Here is a 19,574-nt window from a genome sequence, read left to right as displayed (position 1 = left end):
CATAAGCACCAGGGAACTGGAATCCTGAGGCAGGCAGTAATCTGCAGAGTTCTTGTGGCACTTGATAAGCATGCAAGATGCATCGCACATTCTCCTTGGTGAATTGCAAATGTTTATGTAAGAAAGAGCAGATAGCTGCATATTGTATGAAAAGATCAAGGCCATTTCTGCAGTAGGGATTGCAAGGGAGCTAGAGAGGACGGGCCTAGGGAAAGGAAGGGTTGAATACCCCTTCCAATTTTCTCGGGCCCCTCAAAACTAGCAAAACCCACCTGCAGCTCCTACTATTTGTCTCCACATTCCGTAGCTGTCAAGATTGTTGGTCATATCAACTCTTTAGTTCATCTATAAAGACATGGTAACGCTACTAATTAAAGTACAAATGATGACGTTCCTTTGCTTCCATTATTTTCTCTTTTCTGGAGCCAGTAAGCTGTTAGCTCTGCCACAGCAAGACATTTCTATTTATTATTTGTTTAAAATAATGTTGTCCATACAATTTTTTTTTTAAGTCTCCTAAAGGAGTATGCTACTTGACACATAGTTAAATTGATAAGAACTCCAACAGCTTGAAGACTCGGTTTTTGTAAATTTCAAACACATTAGCATTAGAATCTGATTTACAGGGCTTCCCAATGAACCAATCCGGCCATGTTTCTCATGTTCCTACCTCACCCTTTACTGAGCAACTGTTCTGTGTAAAGCCTTTTCCCTGGTTCAATATGTCATCCAATTGTAGTTAGTGAACGCTGTGTACCACCAGGGCTGCAGACAACCCTAGATGGCTTTGTGGGGTTTCAGACATTCACCATGGACATCCAGCTTTCTTCTTCAACCCAAGAAACGGCCATTTCTCTTCTTGCATCAGGTTAATGGGGGGTATGATCTGAGAAGTGGGGGCAGGGGGTAGCTATGGCATGAACTAACACCATGTTGTGGACACAGTGTTTCCCTAAACAGTCCGTGGGGAAAACAGCCCCCCTCTTCACTACAGGCTGGTGTAGTCCCCTGCCCTCTCCTCCTCACCAAGCTCCGAAACTTCTCCCTCCCACTTTGTCTGTGTTCATCTGCTAGGGTTACCACAACAAAACCCCACAGTCTATGTGGCTCAACCAAACCACAAAAATGTATTTTCTCACAGTTCTGGAAGATGGAAGTCCAATATCAGGTACCGTCTGCATTGGTTTCCTGGTTTGCACATGGCCTGATTTTGCTGTGTCCTCCTCACATGGCCTTTCCTCTGTGGATGTGCAGAGATGAGGGAGAACTCTGGTGTTTTTCCTTTTCTTAAGGAATACTGGTCCAATAGATTAGGGTCTTCCCTATGCCCACATATAACCTTAATTACCTATCTGATAGTCCTGTGTCCAAACCCAGTCATACTAGAGATCAAGGCTTCAGTACAAATTTGAGGGATGCAATTTAGTCCAGAACACTAGGCGTTAAGTCAGGTCACAGCAAAGATCTGCTTTCCTCCTGGGAGCAAGCCCAGCCCTAAAGTTTAGGTCAGGTGGCAGTTTTGAATGAAAACAGAGGTCCTGTTACATCTCGCATGTCATAGCAGCAAACCTTATACTCTTTCTGCCCCATGACTGGGAGATCCAGTTAAGAGGCCGAGTATGTGCCTGTGAGAGCATCACAGAGAAAGTGTTCCCTGAGGCAGCACTTGTGTTGGCAGCACTGCAGGCCAGTATGATTGAACAAGACAGCCCCTCTTTGAAAGTGCACTCATTTTTTACATTTGTAAATACAAAAATGCAAAGCAAGACTTGGAAGACTTCAAGCTGGGGAGTGAAAATCCACAGAAACTGGAATTACACCAGTTGACAAAACAATTAGCTTGGCATCTGGTGCTTTCAGTCTGGACTAGGTTGATGGAGAAGAGAGTTAGGGTCTGTTGACTTAAGGGTCAACACAGCTCAGACTGGGAGCAGGTTGTGAGTCCTATCCAGAAGCTGCCAGCCACTGGTCTGCCCACTATTTCAGATCCACCAAGGAAGTCACATGTTGCTTCACACCTTTCTTGGAAGATGGGATGGGAGCCTGCCATCCCACCAGGGGTTCCTAAACTTGAATGTGCAACAATGTATCCACTGTCATTAGTCTTATTTTAGAAATTCTGTCTGGCTTCTGACAAACCTTGGAGGGAAGGTGGTAATAATTCTTCTATCTGGGCTTCTCCACTAGACATCTCAGAGGAGCCCTGGCCGCCTCTTCCCCATCTCCTGAGATCAACCATGGCTGAGACCATATCAGTGTGGAGCCAGCCTTGGTGACCTGATAAATTACAAAGGTAGCTTAGAAAATCTGTGTACAGTAGTGACATGAAGAGCAGTGGTTTTCTTCCCCAGGAGACATTTGGCAACAAGTAATGAAATTTGGGGTTGACACCAACATGGAAGGGGAACAAGGAGGGTGACACCAGTACCTAGTGGGTAGAAGTTAGGGATGCCATGAAATATCCTATAATGCACAGGAGAGCCCCCCATGAATAAGGATTTCCTACCCCTCAAATGTCAATAGTACCAGGCTTAGAGCCCTGACGTAGAGGTTAAGAAAAAATGGTTTTGGATTAAAACAGTCACTTGTGACCAAGGTGAAGTTCACTCACCTATCAAATGAGCACAAAATACACATTTCCTAGCTCTGTTATAAGGATTAATAGGTAATATATGGAAATATTGCTAGTTTAGCATAAACCAGGTGCTAAATAAACTCTGAAATGCTTCATGCAGTGACACACATCAAATAAACATCAGGAACTATTGTAATGCATTTCTAAATAAATAAACAAACTGTCGCATTAGTAGATGAGTGTGTGGGGGGGTGCTGGGCTGCTGAATGGGTGCATGTGTTAGATTAGAAAATCTTTTGTGATTGCCCCATGATTTCTGAAAAATGAAACTATTCTATGATGTGTGGAAAAAAGAACTCAAGTCACCAGGCCAAAAAAAAAAAAAAGAAAGAAAAGAAAAGAAAAAAGCCAGTCACATCTCTTGAGAGATGAGTGGGTTCTGGGGACCAGAGAAAAGGCTTAAGAGGGCTGAGGGTTCAGGGGACACAAAAATAGAGGGGAGAGACTGAGAAGACAGGGTAGCTGAGAAGGAAGGGATAAGGATAGAGAAACCTTGGGAAAAAGTAAGAGGGCAGGAAAGCCTGGCAGGAAGAAATGCAAAGGCAGGTAGCTTGAAGGAGGCAAGGCTGGAATTCCCAAACCCTGGTATAAGGATCCAGCCTCCCCAACTCAAAAAGAACTTCTTTTCCTTGGAACATGACAGGTCTTCCTTCAAGACTCTACCATAGTTACCGTAATCTGTCCGAAGGTTTTCCTCTGCGTCAGGAAAGAGTCCTCTCTGCCTTCACCTTGTCAACGACCTCCCTGGAGTAGCAGTCCACCACTGGGGCTGTGTGAAGGAGAAAAGTAATGGTCCCCACCAGAGGTCCTGGCTGAACACCAGCCAGACGTGGAACACGGGCCCATCTGTGTCTACAGGTCCGTGCGAACTGAATTGGATCCAGCATGAATCAAACCTCAGAGGGAATTTTAATTGTTTTTAAAACACCAAGAGAACAGCTGAAATTCTTGAAAAACATCACTGGGTAATTGAGCTTGGTATTGAGATTATTGAAAAGCTGGAAAGTTCTTGATGTTAATGTTCTAATCAGTACAATCATAAAACGACTAGCTTTTTAAGAGACATCACATCTCCATTTACACAAATTTCATGTAAGAAAGAAATTATCTTCTCAGAGGGTTGTTTTCTTTTTTTTGAACTCAAATTCCTTTCTGCCCCCTTGAACTGATGGGCTCTCCCAGAAGTAGGGGCCTTGAGAGGAAGCAGAGCTCAACTCCAAATCCACAACGGCCATGCGGCGCCTGCATTTCCCCCAATTCCTTTCAAGTTGAACACACTTTTCAAGAAAGGGGAAAAAAATACAAATGCTCGAGAAGCCTTTTATAAACAAGCCATTTAAACTTCAGAGACAATTAGCCCCCTGCCCGTTTTTTAACTTCTGGGTTTCAGAGCCTCAGCTTTCCTGATAATTTACTTTTGAAAGGCTCAGGCCTGTGGGGTTGGCCAGGGTGAGTTCCGCAGTCACATGTGTGGCTGCCTGGAGATGTCGAGCTGCCGTGGTCAGTCTGACGAAGTATACATAAGCTTTGGCCCCTCATATCTGCAATATCACGGACGGGCAAGGAGGCGCCTGTTATAAAAATACACAGTGAAATACAACTGAAGGACTGCTCTTTCTCAAAGACGAGCGTAATGCATTCCTTCTGTTTAGGCTCATTTTCCAGCCTTTCACATTCTTTGTGAACAAGAGTTATAAAACAACCCTGATGCAGGCCAATTATTTTTACTTTGAAGGCCATTAATCAAGATTGACTAAGAAAATGAAGACAGCTAAGCAAAATTTCATATGTGACTAGAGTGAGATTAAAATAAAACCAGATGGGATGGACAGAGACACTAAGCATTTTTTTTTTATATTTTTGGACTCATGTAATAAATGTCTTTTACAAATTACAGCTCTCTTATTTTCTTACAGTAAATCAAATCAGGCCATAATGTACAAGTGGTCTCATTGCTGAAATGTCAAAAATAGAACCTGCCTTGTTCTTGTAGAGTAATTCCTCAAATCTAAACCAGCAGTGCGGGCTAACAGTCTATAAACCATTTACCTGCGTGCAATCAGAACTGGACCTGATGGACGGATTTCTCATGGCCGCCAAGCAACGCAACACAGTGAATGCCCAGAGATCTCACCCCGAAATGATTTGGGCTTCCGGATCAGAGTTATTCAACAGTTCAGTGCCCCTTAAGTAAAGAAAAGGCGAGTTTGAGTGCTCTTAAATATCTCTGTCATGGAAGTGACTAAGGAAGTAACGAGCCCACCTATCTGGAGACTTAAAAAAATTTTTTTCTCTTGATCTTCAAGACTGATACTGCTGGTAGAATATTTTTTCATAGGAGAACACATTTTGAAATACACATTTTATAAACAAAACAGTAAAATGTGTATGTTAGAAAATAAAATGAAATCTTTTTCTCTAATTTTACATGGATAGCAAGGTTCTATCACCCTTACTTCATACAGCAGCAAAAATCTCCCCGCAGTGAGAAAATGACTGAAAATAACCAGCTGTTACAGGATCTCTATCAAAACACACACCATAATCCCAAAGAATTCTTCCCCATTTAGCACTGTCAGGTTAAAAAGTCTGCTTAGGAAATGAGACTAAACTTTCTTTTCATAACACTCAATGAACCATTTCCACCATATATTTAGAGAGGACATATGCATTTCTTAAAGCAGATTCAAAATAATCTGTAAAGAAAATGAAGTGGATTTTCAACTACGGTAAATTTTCTTAACTCCTCTGATGCTTCCCTTTCAAGATGAAAAAGGCAATTTTGAGTTTTGAAAAGGGTTTTTTGCAAAATTCTTTTCTCGAGAAAAAAAAAAAATCAACCCAAGAGAATGAGAAGGACACCCACCATTCATTCCTCCTCCACAAATCCCTAAACAAATCAGGAAACATTTGTCCAAAATTCCTCAGAAAACAAAACAACTCCCTACACATAGTTATATTTTCTTTAATGCAGTGGATGGGATCCTCAAAAGTTACATTGACATTGCATTTCTGTAAGTGGGCTCAATAATTAGTCGCTTCCTATTTAAAGCCTGCTGGTGAATTCTTTTGTAAATAGGATTTCTTACTGATCTATAGAGGCCATCATAAAGGAATATTAATGAATTAATTAAACTAAATTGGCACGAACTTCTGAAAGCTCAGAGCATTTTTGAAGTTCAAATTTTTATGTGGATTTCTTTTTTTTTTTTTCATTTAATTGATTTTTTTTTTCAGTGTTCCATAATTCATTGTTTATGCACTACACCCAGTGCTCCACGCAATACATGCCCTCCTTAATACCCACCACTGGGCTCACCCAATATCTACAGTCTCTCATGGTTTATCTCCCCCTCCGATTTCCCCCAGTTCACTTCTCCTCTCCCTCTCCCCATGTCCTCTGTGTTATTCCTTATGCTCCACAATAAGTAAAACCATATGATAATTGACTCTCTCTGCTTGATGTATTTCATTCAGCATAATCTCTTCAATATGTCCATGTCAATACAAAAGTTGGGTGTTCATCCTGTCTGATGGAGGCATAATACTCCATTGTATATATGGACCATATCTTTATCCATTCATCTGTTGAAGGGCATCCTGACTCTTTCTACAGTTTGGCGACTGTGACCATTGCTTCTGTGGATTTCTTGATCAGTGATCTAGCAGCCAGACTAACTCTCCACAATATGTTTATATGTAAAGCAGGAATACAGAACTCTGCATACCAGTATAGCTCTAACTCATGGAGAATATTATCATGAAAACTTTCTTTTGATCTCAAATAATATAACAAATCCAAACTCAGTATCTTTTTTGTTGTTGTCAAAACTATATACTTCTCTTGATATCCAAATGTCTGTCAATTACAATCTCATCCTCCAAGCCTAAACCTTAAAATACCCTAAATTTTAACATCTCCCAGTCCTCTTTGGTATCTCGAGCACCCATGCTACTTTCCCTCCTCTGTCTGCCAGCCACCATGTGCTACCTGTCTAAATTGGTCCAGGAAGTCAAGACTTCCCCAAAGTCCAATACAAAGGAACTGACCATCCTGGTGGGGTGGGGGAGGAGGTTATGTCAAGGGGATGGTGCTACTAAGTCATCAGCTTTCTGTGCAAAAAAGGGGGAAGTGAGGCTAGAATCTAATGGAGCAGAATAGATGAGTTTAACACAACTAAGAGAGGAAATGTCCATTCACCCCCACTTCAGTCTTAACCTTTCCATCTCTCTGGTTCCACCATTCTTGCTCAAATTGAAAAAAGATCTAGGAATTATTTGGGATTCTGCTCTTTCTTTATCTGCATTCAATCTATCAGTAAATGCTACCAACTCTGACTTCAAAACACACCCCAAACTCCCAACAGCCCCATACCACTTACTATTAAATTTATGGTCAATTCTCTTCTGACAGTGACTTGTTGCCTCAACTATAGCAATGGCTTCCCTATGTTATCCCTGACTCTCCTCTGGCCCTTATGATCAATTTTCAAGAGAGCAACAGAGTGATCTTTTAAATATGGAAATTAGGTCTTATTTTACATTCCTCTTGAAAACTTTCCAACTGTTTTCCTTCCTAAGTAGAGTAATGCCTTAACTCATTACGATGCCAACATCTTAACTTATTACGGTGGCCTAAACAGCCTTATCTCATCCATCTCCACTTACCTTTCTGACAATATCTCCTTCCACTTTCACTGTGGCTTACCACATTCAAGCCAGCTGGCCCTTTGTTGTTCCTGGAATGAGCCAAGTTCATTTCTGTCTTGGGGCCATTGCCCTAACTATGTCCTATACACAGAGCACTAAAGAAATATTCTGCCAATATTTTGTATGGCTGTCTGCTTCTTGTCATTCAAATCTTTGTTTAAATGTCACTTTCTCAGAAGGGCCACTTTAACATTCTTCCTATATTTCCCCCAGTCATTGTCTGTCACATTACCTTATTTTAATTCTCTGCCCTTTTCCTTGTGAGTGTATTCATTTTTTTGGTGACTGTCCATCAACAATAGAATGTGAGCTCCATCATGGCTGACGTCTTGCCTCTCTTGGTTGCTGTTATATTTCCAGCAGTAGATCTGTGTTTGTCCTTCAACAGGAATAAAATAAGTTTGTTGAATAAGTCAAGGAGTGAAAAATGGAGAGAAAAAAAGATAAGCCAGAAAGCACAAAAAAGAAGAAGTAGAGACAAAATGGGTGGAAATGAGGTATAAGGAGTTCCTTTGGAGTCTGGCTTCATAAATGTGGAGACTCTTGGTGGCTTCCCCGTTTTAAGGAAAGAGCTTGTTTTTTTTTAAAGAGACAAAGTTACACTGAGCATAATCAACTGTTCCCTTTGATTGCCTTTTTAAACCGTTCTCCTTTTCCTTTCCCTCTAACCACATCACTTTTTTTTCTCAGTTTTCTGTGCTTTTTTGGCTGGACCACCTTGTGCTGGTTTTGCCTCTTTCCAGTCCATCCAGTGGACTGGTACCAAATTAATCTTCCTAAAAACAGTTTTCATGATGTCACCTTCTAGCTCAAAACACTCTTCAAGTGGTTCTCAGTATCTAAGGGCAAAGGTCAAACATTTTAGTTTAATATACAAGACCATCAAACTGCACCCAGACATCCTTCCCAACCTTATCTCCCATTGCTTCAACAGAAGTCCACTCTCCAGTTAGATTCTGGAACTTATGTTTTTGCTCCTGATCTTGCTCATTTAATCTCAGTGGACTAAAATCTTCTCTTTCTCTTTTACTCAGCTTTCAACCAGTGATCACAGTCCAGGCAGGATCTCAAAATATCTTCTTTTTAAATCCTAAAGTGCTTATTATTACTGAAATTATTTACTGTATCTTTGGCCATTATCACACATTACTTTCTAATGATCATTATTTTCTCATTAAAACAAGTCTTGGTATTCCTGAAGGTTGGAAATACATTACTTTACTTTCTCCCTGCATTCAGCTTTGATAGTGAGCATTCTTTTGGAAATCTTAGAGACTGACTTTCTTTACCAGGAAAAGGGGGACAATAATAGTAACTTTGCAGATTTTCTAGAAAAATTAAGTGATAATAATGCATTTAATTAGCTTAGCACAGTGATATATATGAAGTGTCATTACCTTAGTTCACTGCAAAGAGGCAGATTAACAAATTGATTAGTTGACCAAATGATTTTTAAAGACCACATAAAACATGGATTTATTTATACTGCAAATACATCTCTCCAAAACATGCATATTGTAGGGGCGCCTGGGTGGCTCAGTCATTAAGCATCTGCCTTCAGCTCAGGTCATGATCCCGGGGTCCTGGGATCGAGCCCCGCATCGGGCTCCCTGCTCAGCGGGAAGCCTGCTTCTCCCTCTCCCACTCCCCCTGCTTGTGTTCCCTCTCTCGCTGTCTCTGTCAAATAAATAAATAAAATCTTTAAAAAAAAAAAAACAACAAAACATGCATATTGTAAACACCTATCAGTTAATCTTGTATAAAAGGATATAACTTCTGATTTCCAACACCACCATTATATTTAATAACTTGACCCAGTGATTCTTAACTTTAACCTATTCCTTACTAAAACCCTATTGAAAACCTGATTAAAGCTCTCAACTCTCTCCCTAGAGAAATGCACAGACATACAAAATTTGCTGTATAGTTTCAGAGAGTTTCATGGCCCCTTATAGACCAGACAGAAACCTTAGGGACCTTACTGGACCCTTAGTAAGACATGAAATCCAACGTCAAGACTGATCACTTCTCCCATTCCTTATTCTCTGACAGTACCGCATTAATAACCAAACACCAATCAGCAGCAGAGCACATGAACTCAACTTTTTTTTTTTATAAAGACAAACTAAATGAGATAAAAGAAAGCCAGAATAACAAAGAACTAATAATTTTTTCTTTTAACACTTTTTTTGCAACAAGCGCATTATAATGCTTTCATATTGGGTTTCAAAAATACAGAACATTTAGTTTAGGCTCTTTCATTGTCTTCACATACGAGATAGAAAACAATATTTACCTGGCACGGAAAATACCACTACCATGAGATAGAAAACTACAAAGTCAGAGGAAAGCCCAAGTTTAACTTCAAATTTGAGAGTTTAGTTCTCATGAACTTTGTTCCTTCCTTCTTTCATTCTTTCTTTCCATCCCTGAAGCAATTGAATGCTTCTTCGATGCTAAAAATTGCTGTTTGCTAAAAATTGGGCAGCCAATAGTAAACGATATGGCTTCAACTCTAAAAGATCTCATGGAAAAGACATCATTAAATAGCTCTATGAATAAATACGTACTTAAAATATAATATGTGTCAAGACAGACAATCATTGGAAGTTACAAGAGTACATAACTGAAGGAGAGGACCTAGTCCAGAGATCACAGAAAATCTCTTAGATCCATTTTAATTGAAATTTGAAGATTGAGAAGGTGTTAACTAGATAAAGTGTGTGCATGGGGGATTGGGTGGTGTGATAGGAATCCCCAAGGCAGGAGAAACATTTTAGGAACTCGGAACACTAATATCACTGGAAGGTGGGACAAATACAGTGGGCATTGTAAGTCATGTATTTATGTTGGAAATGCTTTGGATTTCAAATAATGGAAGATTCCACTAACAGTAGTTTAAAAAATATAGGTTCAATAACAAAGATTTTAGCAGTAGACAATTATTGACATTAGTTCAGCCATCTATTGATTCCAATGGAGACCCAGATTTTTGTTTTTTTACCATCTATGGTCAGTGGGTTGTTTTTCATCCTCACATTCATCATCTCATGGTCATAAAATGGCTGCCAAAACCCCAGGCATCACAGCCATATCCAAGACAGGAAGAAGTAAAGGAAAGGTGGAAGCAACAGATACATCCATTTCATATGAAAGAGCAAAGGTTCTTTTGGTCCTTGGCACATTTCCAATTATACCCTATCAGTTAGAAAGCTATCCCATACCCTCTTCTAGCTGCAAGTGCAAGAAAGTCAGGAGAAGTGAATATTAGCTCCTCTAGCTCTTTGGGTAGGTGGTCAAGGGACAACCAAGATGGGAATTGATACAGAGCTTGGTTAGTAACAATGCCTGTCTCTGGTGTCAAGGGCTTTATTCTTTACCTTAAAAAGCAAAATGAGTGAAGGCATTAAGCATTCTAATTTAAAAACATATAACCACTTAAAAACCTGTATCTCTCAGGCTATCACAGGCAAAATTGATTGGAAGGAGAAAGAGATGATGTGAGGTGGTGGAAAGCTATTGATTAAGGTGAAAGATGGTTGGGACTTGAACTGAAGGGGTGGTGGTGAAGGGGGAGAAGGAAGGCAGTGGAGAGTTCAGGAGGTTTAGGGCTGCTCTGATTATTTAGAGGCCTTTTGTGAATAGGAAATGAAATCATGTGTGAATTTGCTTTAAAACTATAGTTTTATACCAAATTAGCTCATTCTAAAGTCACAATCTGACTAGTTTGTTATTAAGATAAATATTGTCCTTGAACTTAAAACTCTTCTCCATTAGTGAAACTCTTGGAAAGAATAAAAGCTGGTTGATTCATTTGGCAAGATAAAATACTTTCTGATGCTTTTTTCTTACAAAAGTCAAAACTGAACTTCCACTTCATGATGTAGAAAAGGTAGAAAACATCGCCAGGCCAACTGTATTTGCACCTCTAGCTTAATAATATAATTGTGCTTTTGTGAACATCCCAAGAAAAAACCAAATGCAGTAGATTAAGGATATCCTTAAAACATGAGGAAACATTCCATTTCCCTTAAGTAAGGCAAATCATTCTACAAGAAAATAAAGGGGGAAAGGGAATGAAACCCACATCTTAACAGAAATTTCACAGAAAAATATTAGAATTTCTCAGGGTTTTCTATAACTGCTACTAGAATTCATTCCTGAGCTGAGATTTTTTTATTTCAACTTTCACATTAACAGTCCAATAATAAACCCCTGATTAAAGAAAAAGAATTCCAGTGAAAGGGTTGAAATAAGCTTAATTGTAGAGGTGTGATTAGTGCCACAGTGATAGACTCCCAGGTAATGATTTTTAAAATTTTAGAGGAAATGTTTAACAAGATGATTGCCTGACTATAAAATGTCTCTGTATAAGAAAATAGTCTTTGAAAGCAGCATTTGGGCCCTGTTGCACTAATACATCCATGAATGGCAACGCTTCTTTTATAGTTTTGATGAATGCTAAAGTAGAAACTATATTATAATGATTTTGGACCCAGAACTGTGAAAATAGCTGGCAGAATATGAACACTTTACCAGATCAATCAATTTTCATTTAAAATTCTACTTATTGTGTATAGTATCAAACTATGAAAATGTAACATTTCAAACTAGTGATTTCTGTCCTACCAAAATTGCAGTACTTATTTGGGTTTTGAAATAGATAGGATCAGCATTAGACACAGCATGGTGTAACCAAAAAAAAAAAAAAAAAAAAAAAAAAAGGAACTTGAAATACCTATGTAACTGCATTCTAGTATCTTTTACTTAGTCATTCAACTGCAAACATTTACACACAGCCTAAAGCATGTAAGACATAGAAATAGAAAGACCTCAGATATTTTCAGGTATTCTTAAATGCTCAGGTTTGGCATGATCCTGTGTTCATCTGTAATGATGAACCTAGAAGTTTTGGGGAACATAGAGAAGAACTCATCACTGGTGGGTATGGATGTATGAAGGGGCTTAGCAAAAGCTTCTAGGAAGGGGTGACATATGAACAAAGAATCTTCACTTACAAAGGAAAGGAGCCAGTTCAAGGGGCAAAGAACATGGGGAAACAGTGCCCTTTTAAGGGGCTCAAGTGATTTGATGTCACCAGAGTATAAAAAGTGTCAAACAATGAGACAGAACCACATGATCAACTCTGGCTATCTTGACAAGAAAAAAAAAAATGCTGGAGAGTATGGTATGGCTCACAAAGAATCTTATATCCATCATAAAGGAACAGGGATTTAATTCTGGACACAATAAAGACTTTTCTGGAATATGCTCTAGTCATATTTAGATTTGAAATAATTCATTTGGGTAACCCTGTGAAAGATGGATTTAAAGGAGTCCAGTAGGAATCTTTTGATGGTGAGCTCGGAGAAAGAGGTTGGAGAAGAGCCAAGAAATACTGGGAAAGTAAAATACTTGTGAAAAACAGAAGACTCAAGAATATGAAGTAGAGAACACACAAAGCCTGACCCAAGAGTGGTGGAAGCAAAGCTTGGGTGATGGAGAAGGTGATGAGTGTTCAGACATGTTGAGTTTTGGGTACCTATGGTACATCCAGGCAGAGATGCCTGCAGAAAACTGGATATAGGAATCTACAACTCAGGGGATTTTCTTGGGTAGAAGACCCTAATTAAGAAGTCATCAGCATGCAGCATACAAGGGGAGGAGAGCATTTGGCTGCTGAAATTTCAATTGTTAATAATAGGACTCCAGGAGACTGGCATGAAACTAGCAGGAGGTCCTGCCTTATATTGTGTGGTTCCTCAAAGATCAGATGACAGAATATCTGGAAAAAGAGTATGGAAGAGAAGTATGGGATGCTTATTAAATTAACTTGGACTCAAATCCTTGAAGGATACATATTTTGAAAACTAAAAACTATAAATGTAATAACATAAACATTCACTTACCAAAATATTTTTGTGGTGTGAGATAGATATTAGGAAGAGCAGAAAATACTACTAAGAAAAATTTATAATTCCATTCAAGATTTATCTTGATGATACTGGGGAAAAAGTTAGTGAAAAAAATAATACCTTATATTTGAATAATTAATTCAACTTTTTTAAGTTGTCAGGTTTCATTTCTTTTCATCTTTTCTGGTATGTGCCCTCAAGGACAAATCAAAATCACTAGAAAAGCACTCTTTGAGGTTAAAATTTCCAGACCATTCTTCAGATAGAATTAGTCCTTCACAATTCTAGAACATTGTTGAATTTAAAGAACTGGAGAGGAAAAGGGGCTTACAATATTTTGGTAACTCAGTCCAATGACTTTTGAAACTAGTCACTGGACTTGGTACTAATTATATCAAAAGGAGAAGGTAATGATTTAAGATCATTTTCTTTGCTTATGCCCCTCAGTATTGTTTTAAGTTCATCTCCTCTTTCCAAAGTAAGTGGTGCAAAAGTCATCTTTGCTACTTTCCCAGAAATAACTTGAAGTTGGTGTTGAGTACTGAAATTGGGTTTTTCATAGGTAGACTTCCTGTCCTTATTTACAACAGAATGAATGGAGATGCAACACTCACTTGGGTTCTGTTGTAGCCCATCAAAAGGGTTTTGTTAGTATTCTTTTAAAAAAGACTGCAGGTTGGTTTTAATGTAGTTAGGGTTGGTTAGAGACCAGCAGAAGTATGTGATGTTTAGAATCAGTTATAATATCCTAAGGCAGGTTACTTAACAATTTTTTTTTAACCTTAACTGTGAAGGACACATCATGACACCTACCTCACAGTACTTTGAAGAGATAAATTAGATGATGTATATAATGGGCTTATAATAACAGCTGGTTATTTTTTCTCAATAAATTAATAGATGTTCCTAGCTCTAATGATAATTAACAACTGTTTCAATTTAAGATTATCTTTATAACTCAGTGTCATTTATTTGGACTGCCCAGCATGCAAATACTTTATAACATAAGAGAGGTCCTACAGCAGGTAAGAGTTCAGACCATGCTTCCCAAACGAAAACTTTAAAAAGCGTGCTGATACATTGCATCCCTCTGACCAACTAGATGTTCCCACTTGGGACTTAGAGAAATTTGGAAATCATGATATATCGTCATGTAGCATGGTTCCAAACAGTATGTTTAAAAATTTCTGGTTTGCTAGATATTGACATACAGTTTATCATTCTCTTTTAGCACTTTTAAAGTACTGTTTCCCTGAGAATTTAAACATTGAGGTAATTATCTGCTCAAAGCTGTTTATAATATTTTCTTACCAATTCATTCATTCATTGATTCATTCTTTTTAACTTACTGTTTACATATTTATAACATATGAATATTCATATGCTCTAAATACATTTTAAATTTAATTTTAAATTTATTCTTCCTATAAAGACAGAATGAGCGACCAATTAGCTGGTCACTGTGCTAAATACTTCATGACCTAGGGAACAGTGAAGAGGTGAGACAATAGGGAAAAAAATGATATTAATAAACATGAGAAAATTAAATGCATCCTTGTTATGACTAATGAATTAGAAATTAATTGAAAATTTTATCATTTGGTTGTATTGAATGTAGTTGGAAAATTACACCATATTTTATCTATTTTTAAGTACTTTTTGTGCCTCAAGAAAATCATTAAATGCTTTGTTTTCCCCCATAAAGTTTACAATTCTGAATTTAGGAGATTAGAGCTTACTGCAGTGCTTACTTTTTAGAACATTAACACAAAGGCCAATTTTTTTTCCCCATTTTTATTTAGAAGTTTATTTTCTGCTGCATTTTGTTATCTTCATTGGCAAAAATGTTTTTAATTTACATTCAGGAAACACTCCAGACCACTATGAGATAAGAACTCCAACTCCCTATTACATAGATCCTCTTTTGTTTACCTTGCAGGGCTTTGGTTCCCAAATCCCCAAAACACTGCACCAATGGATGATCTTAGTCAGGAGTCCACTTCTAGGCCTATCAGCCACTCAATAATTAAAGATTCATTGATTATTTTTAGTTTGTGCACTGGCCTGACCTAAAAGTAAATCAATGCCTGGATGACTGGCAGGAGATAAGACACATTTCTAGTTTTGGAATCATTGAGTGATCCAGAATTACTAGAGGTGGCAGGTTATTATGATGCCATTCCATTCACATAGAAACATGGAAAAAAAAAATTGCCACAAAGGTAATAGTCTAATCCCTCTCTCCCATTGGGCTTCCATCTACAAATGAGATTATAGCATGCAGCAGGTAATACAATGCCCACACTCTATCCTCTAAGATGTTGTCCTAATCCCTGGAAGCTGTGAATATGTTATGTTACATGGAAAAGGGGGATTAAGATTAGAGATGGAATTAAGGGTACTAAAGAAAACTAACCTTATAATAGCGAGATTATCCTAGATTATCTTTGTGGGCCCAATTAATCACAAGAATCCTTACAAGTGGAAGAAGAAGGCAGAAGAGGGAGAAAGATACAAACACATAAGCAAGGTCTAAGAGATGAAGCATTGCTGGAGTTAAAGATGGAGGAAGAAGGCCATGAACCAAAGAATGTGGTAGCCTCTAGGAACTAGGAAAGGCAAGGAAATAGATTGTCCCCTAGAGCTTCCAAAAGGAATGCAGATGTGCTGAGACCTTGATCTTAGCCCAGGAAGACCTGTGTTTGAGTTTTTACCTGCTGAATTGTACAATAATAAATCTGTATTGTTTTAAGCCACTAAATTTGTGTTTAGTATGATGGCAATAAAAAATTAATGCGTAGAGTTATCATTATATAATTTTCTAAACTAAGGATACTGAGTAAAATATCTGGAAGTTGGAAGATGTGGAAGGTGCTCTAGCCTAGATCATTTCCAAAACCCCTTTCCATTTTGAAATTCCAGTTTCTTCCCAATAAAACATATATAGCTGCAACTATATTGGCCCCAAGTCATAACCTTAACAGAGAGTACTTAAGAGTCTTCTCTCTTTTTTATTTTTCTCTCCAACAATTTGTCTTTTCCACTCACTTCATTAGACTTCTATATCTAGGAAATACATCTGGGAAAAGTATGTTATTTATAGTACTCACCAACTCTTTATCATCAGCTTTAACTTTCCAGCAAACACACTTATTTATTGGTTAGCTAGTCTTGGACTTATCTGTCAGGATGGGATGAATCCCTCATCAGGATTGGTGGGACTAATATCTGTAAGAGCAGGTGATGAAGTAACCAAATTGAAATTCTTAAAATCACTAGAAGCCAAAGTTACTCTGGGAACAGATTTTTCTTTCAGTCAGAAGCTCTTGACATGGTCACTTTCACCTTCCCACAATATTTTTTGGCCATATTACTAAAGGAAATAGCTAAACTGAAGAGCATAGGAAGACACAGGCTGTGGAAAGGAGGATTATGTATAATTTATCAAAACATAATTTGGGGTGTGTTCTGGAAAATCCAGAATGGAATCATCACATCTTCCTAGAGTACCTTTTACAAAGGCAATTGGTTTTCAATTTGAATGCTTATATTTTAAAAAGAACGAACTTAAGTATTCTCCCCCCAAAAAAGAAATGGCAGTTATGTGGCATACTGTGGCTGTTAACTCATGCTATAGGGGTGATCAGCTTGTAATACACAAGCATATCAAATCAACACCTCGTATACCTTATATTTACACAGTATTATATGTTGATTCTATCTCAATAAAGCTAGAAAAAATGGAAATTAAAAAATTAAAAAGATCTATATTGTTACTGATTTTTCTTTCTTCCTGAGTCTACTAACTAGAGCATTCAGCTGCTAAGAATTATTTTTGCCTGAATTAAATATGGATGGGTAACTCAGGCCCATTTCAGGTTCAACAAACATCTTGAACTATTTTTCAAACATTTGGAATTTGGCAAACAAATATTTTACTCAGTAATTCTTTGCTTAATTTTTAAATCCTTGTGTGTTTTAAGGGGAATTTAATCCGTATGTTTCTGATTCATTTACCATTAACTGATCAAGCTGGTTTTGTTGTTGTTGCTGCTATTTTTTTTTTTTTTTTGGTGGGGGGTGTGGGGAATGTTTAAAGGATACTTTCAGAGAATTTGACAAATTTCTTGAGAAAAAAAAAAAAAAAAAGAATAGGAAAGATCCTTGCTGCCAGAGAGGAAATCAAGTGTCAAGAAGAGTTGAAAGAAGTTCTAGATTTATATTAGAAATGCAGCTTGACTCAAAAAGAGAGAAACCATTCTTTTTCTCCCAATTTTACTGGTAAGATTGAAAGACTTTATGAATTTAGGATCACAGACACGAATTGGTGCTCGTGGAACTGGGATTTACTCACCATTCTAGGTGCTGGTCCCCAGTGAGTCTGAAATAAAATGGTAACTCCTCCAAGGGAGAAGAAGAGCCAAAAAGAAATGTTTTTAGCAGCCCAGAAAAAGAATTATTTATGATTAGACAGCAAAGAGAAAGAAAAGATGAGTGGGTCTAAGAGGAAAAACAGAGGGAGAAGAAAAAGAGAGGGATATTTCTAAAAAAGTTAAATGATCATAATTTCCTTTTTGCTCCTAGAGGATCCTCGGCTATAGCCTTACAGCTGCATGGACATGAAATAGCTAATCACTGAAACTGCTCCATTACCCCTGATAAATTTGGAATAGATTTTACTTTAACCCATAGTAGAGCCACTTGTAATAAACTTAAAAAAGGCTTTTAAGTGGAGCAATCAACATCACTTGCTCTATTTGCATTCTTTCTTCAATATATTGATTTATTTTTCAAAAAAAAAAACCCACCATTATCACACTTTTTCAATTTGACTTCTGTTTTTCTCTGAACTTTTTGCATCCCTTACCCTATTTCAGAAGCAAGAATTGCCAGATCAGAAGAAAAGATATTGCACTATTTAATATTTTATATAGGTTTTATCTTATGTACAAAGTTTTATACAGGTATATGTGTGTGTGCACACGCATACGTGCATGCTTGTACAACCACACATAAAATTCTTGGCATCAAACCACTTCTTTAGTTTCAGAAGTTTATTCTTTCTATTGTTAGTATTTCATTAATATTCTATCATTAATACTGCAGTTGAATATAAAAATACCATTCCTAAGGTATAAAAAGTTTTATAGAAGTGTATGACTAAATTCTGGGGCACCTGGGTGACTCAGTAAGTCAAGCGTCTGCCTTTGGCTCCTGTCAAAAGTCAGGATCCCAGGGTCCTGGGATGGAACTCCCCACCCCCCTTTCAGGGTCCCTGCTCCGCAGGAAGCCTATTTCTCCCTCTCCCACCTCTCTTCCCTCCCAGCCCCAGCCCCTCCCCCATCTGTGCTCTCTCTCAAGATCACTCTCTCTCCAATAAATAAACAAAATCTTATGAAAAAGAAGTTTATGACTAAATTCCGTTATTCACTTAACATTTATTGAAAATGTTCTATGTGTGCAACATCGTGATGAAGAATAAATATACTAAAGCATAGGCTAGGTTCCTATACTTGAGTTTAACAGTTAAAATATTTTTAGAAAATAAGGACTAACATGATACTAAGTCCCAGTTTACAGTTTTTAACTGAAATTTAAAAAAAAAAAGTTATGGTTTTCTTTTGTGTGTTTTTTGTTGTTGTTGTTTTTTTTTTTTTTTGGTATAAGGAACATGCTTTGGAAGCATCCTCCAATTTTATATTTAGAAAACTTTTAAGTTAGGATTTTTAAGAATTCTCAAGCTCAGCAGCTCTACAGCTCTGGATTCCAGTGTCTTAGGAAACTTCTCTCAGTTTACATCAAATTATTTTAAAACATACCTTCTGGTGAGATGCCAACCGTTCCATGTCAGTCAGTCTATGAGCAGTCCTGGAATGTCATTCCTAGGAATGACAAGTCGACTGTGAAAATGACAGAGGGGAAAATCATGAGCAATTGTTTTAACATCCAAAAGCAGCCCATGGTGTTCGATGTCTACATTTTTTTGTCCCAATTAAGAATTTTGAAATGAAATACTTGATACAGAAAAGATTTAGATTTCACAAATCATCACCTGAGAGAAGAATGGCCTTACTTTTCTGCATCTCAGGGTAGCTTGCTTGAATTTAATACATGTCAATCTGCCAGCTGACAGGATTATTCCTATAAAGCATCTGTGTTCACCAGCCCCTCTTAAAAAATGAGACTACGGCCCTTTCTAGAAAAAACATTTAAGTCTTAACAAGGGATAGTGGTCAGAAGGAGAGTAAATAGACAAGCTATTTGTTTACTTAAAATTCATGTAGATCTTCAAAATGGATCAACATTGTTAGGAT

The 19,574-nt window shown here is 37.7% G+C and overlaps 1 long non-coding RNA gene across 1 annotated transcript; it reads right to left on the bottom strand.

Moving 5' to 3' along the window:
* Positions 1-9,010: 9,010 nt before the first annotated feature.
* On the bottom strand, positions 9,011-16,387 carry LOC116868435. The gene is made up of 3 exons (XR_004382831.1): positions 16,371-16,387; positions 12,178-12,247; positions 9,011-9,022 (listed from the first exon to the last, which is right to left on the bottom strand). It is a non-coding gene; the product is annotated as an uncharacterized LOC116868435 (long non-coding RNA).
* Between the last annotated feature and the right edge of the window lie 3,187 nt (positions 16,388-19,574).

Source organism: Lontra canadensis, unplaced genomic scaffold, assembly GCF_010015895.1.
Source record: "Lontra canadensis isolate GAN:19392208 unplaced genomic scaffold, GSC_riverotter_1.0 scaffold15, whole genome shotgun sequence".
Classification (NCBI taxonomy): Eukaryota; Metazoa; Chordata; class Mammalia; order Carnivora; family Mustelidae; genus Lontra; species Lontra canadensis.
Note: the sequence above shows the minus strand (reverse complement) of the source record. Positions and strands in the feature narration are given on the sequence as shown.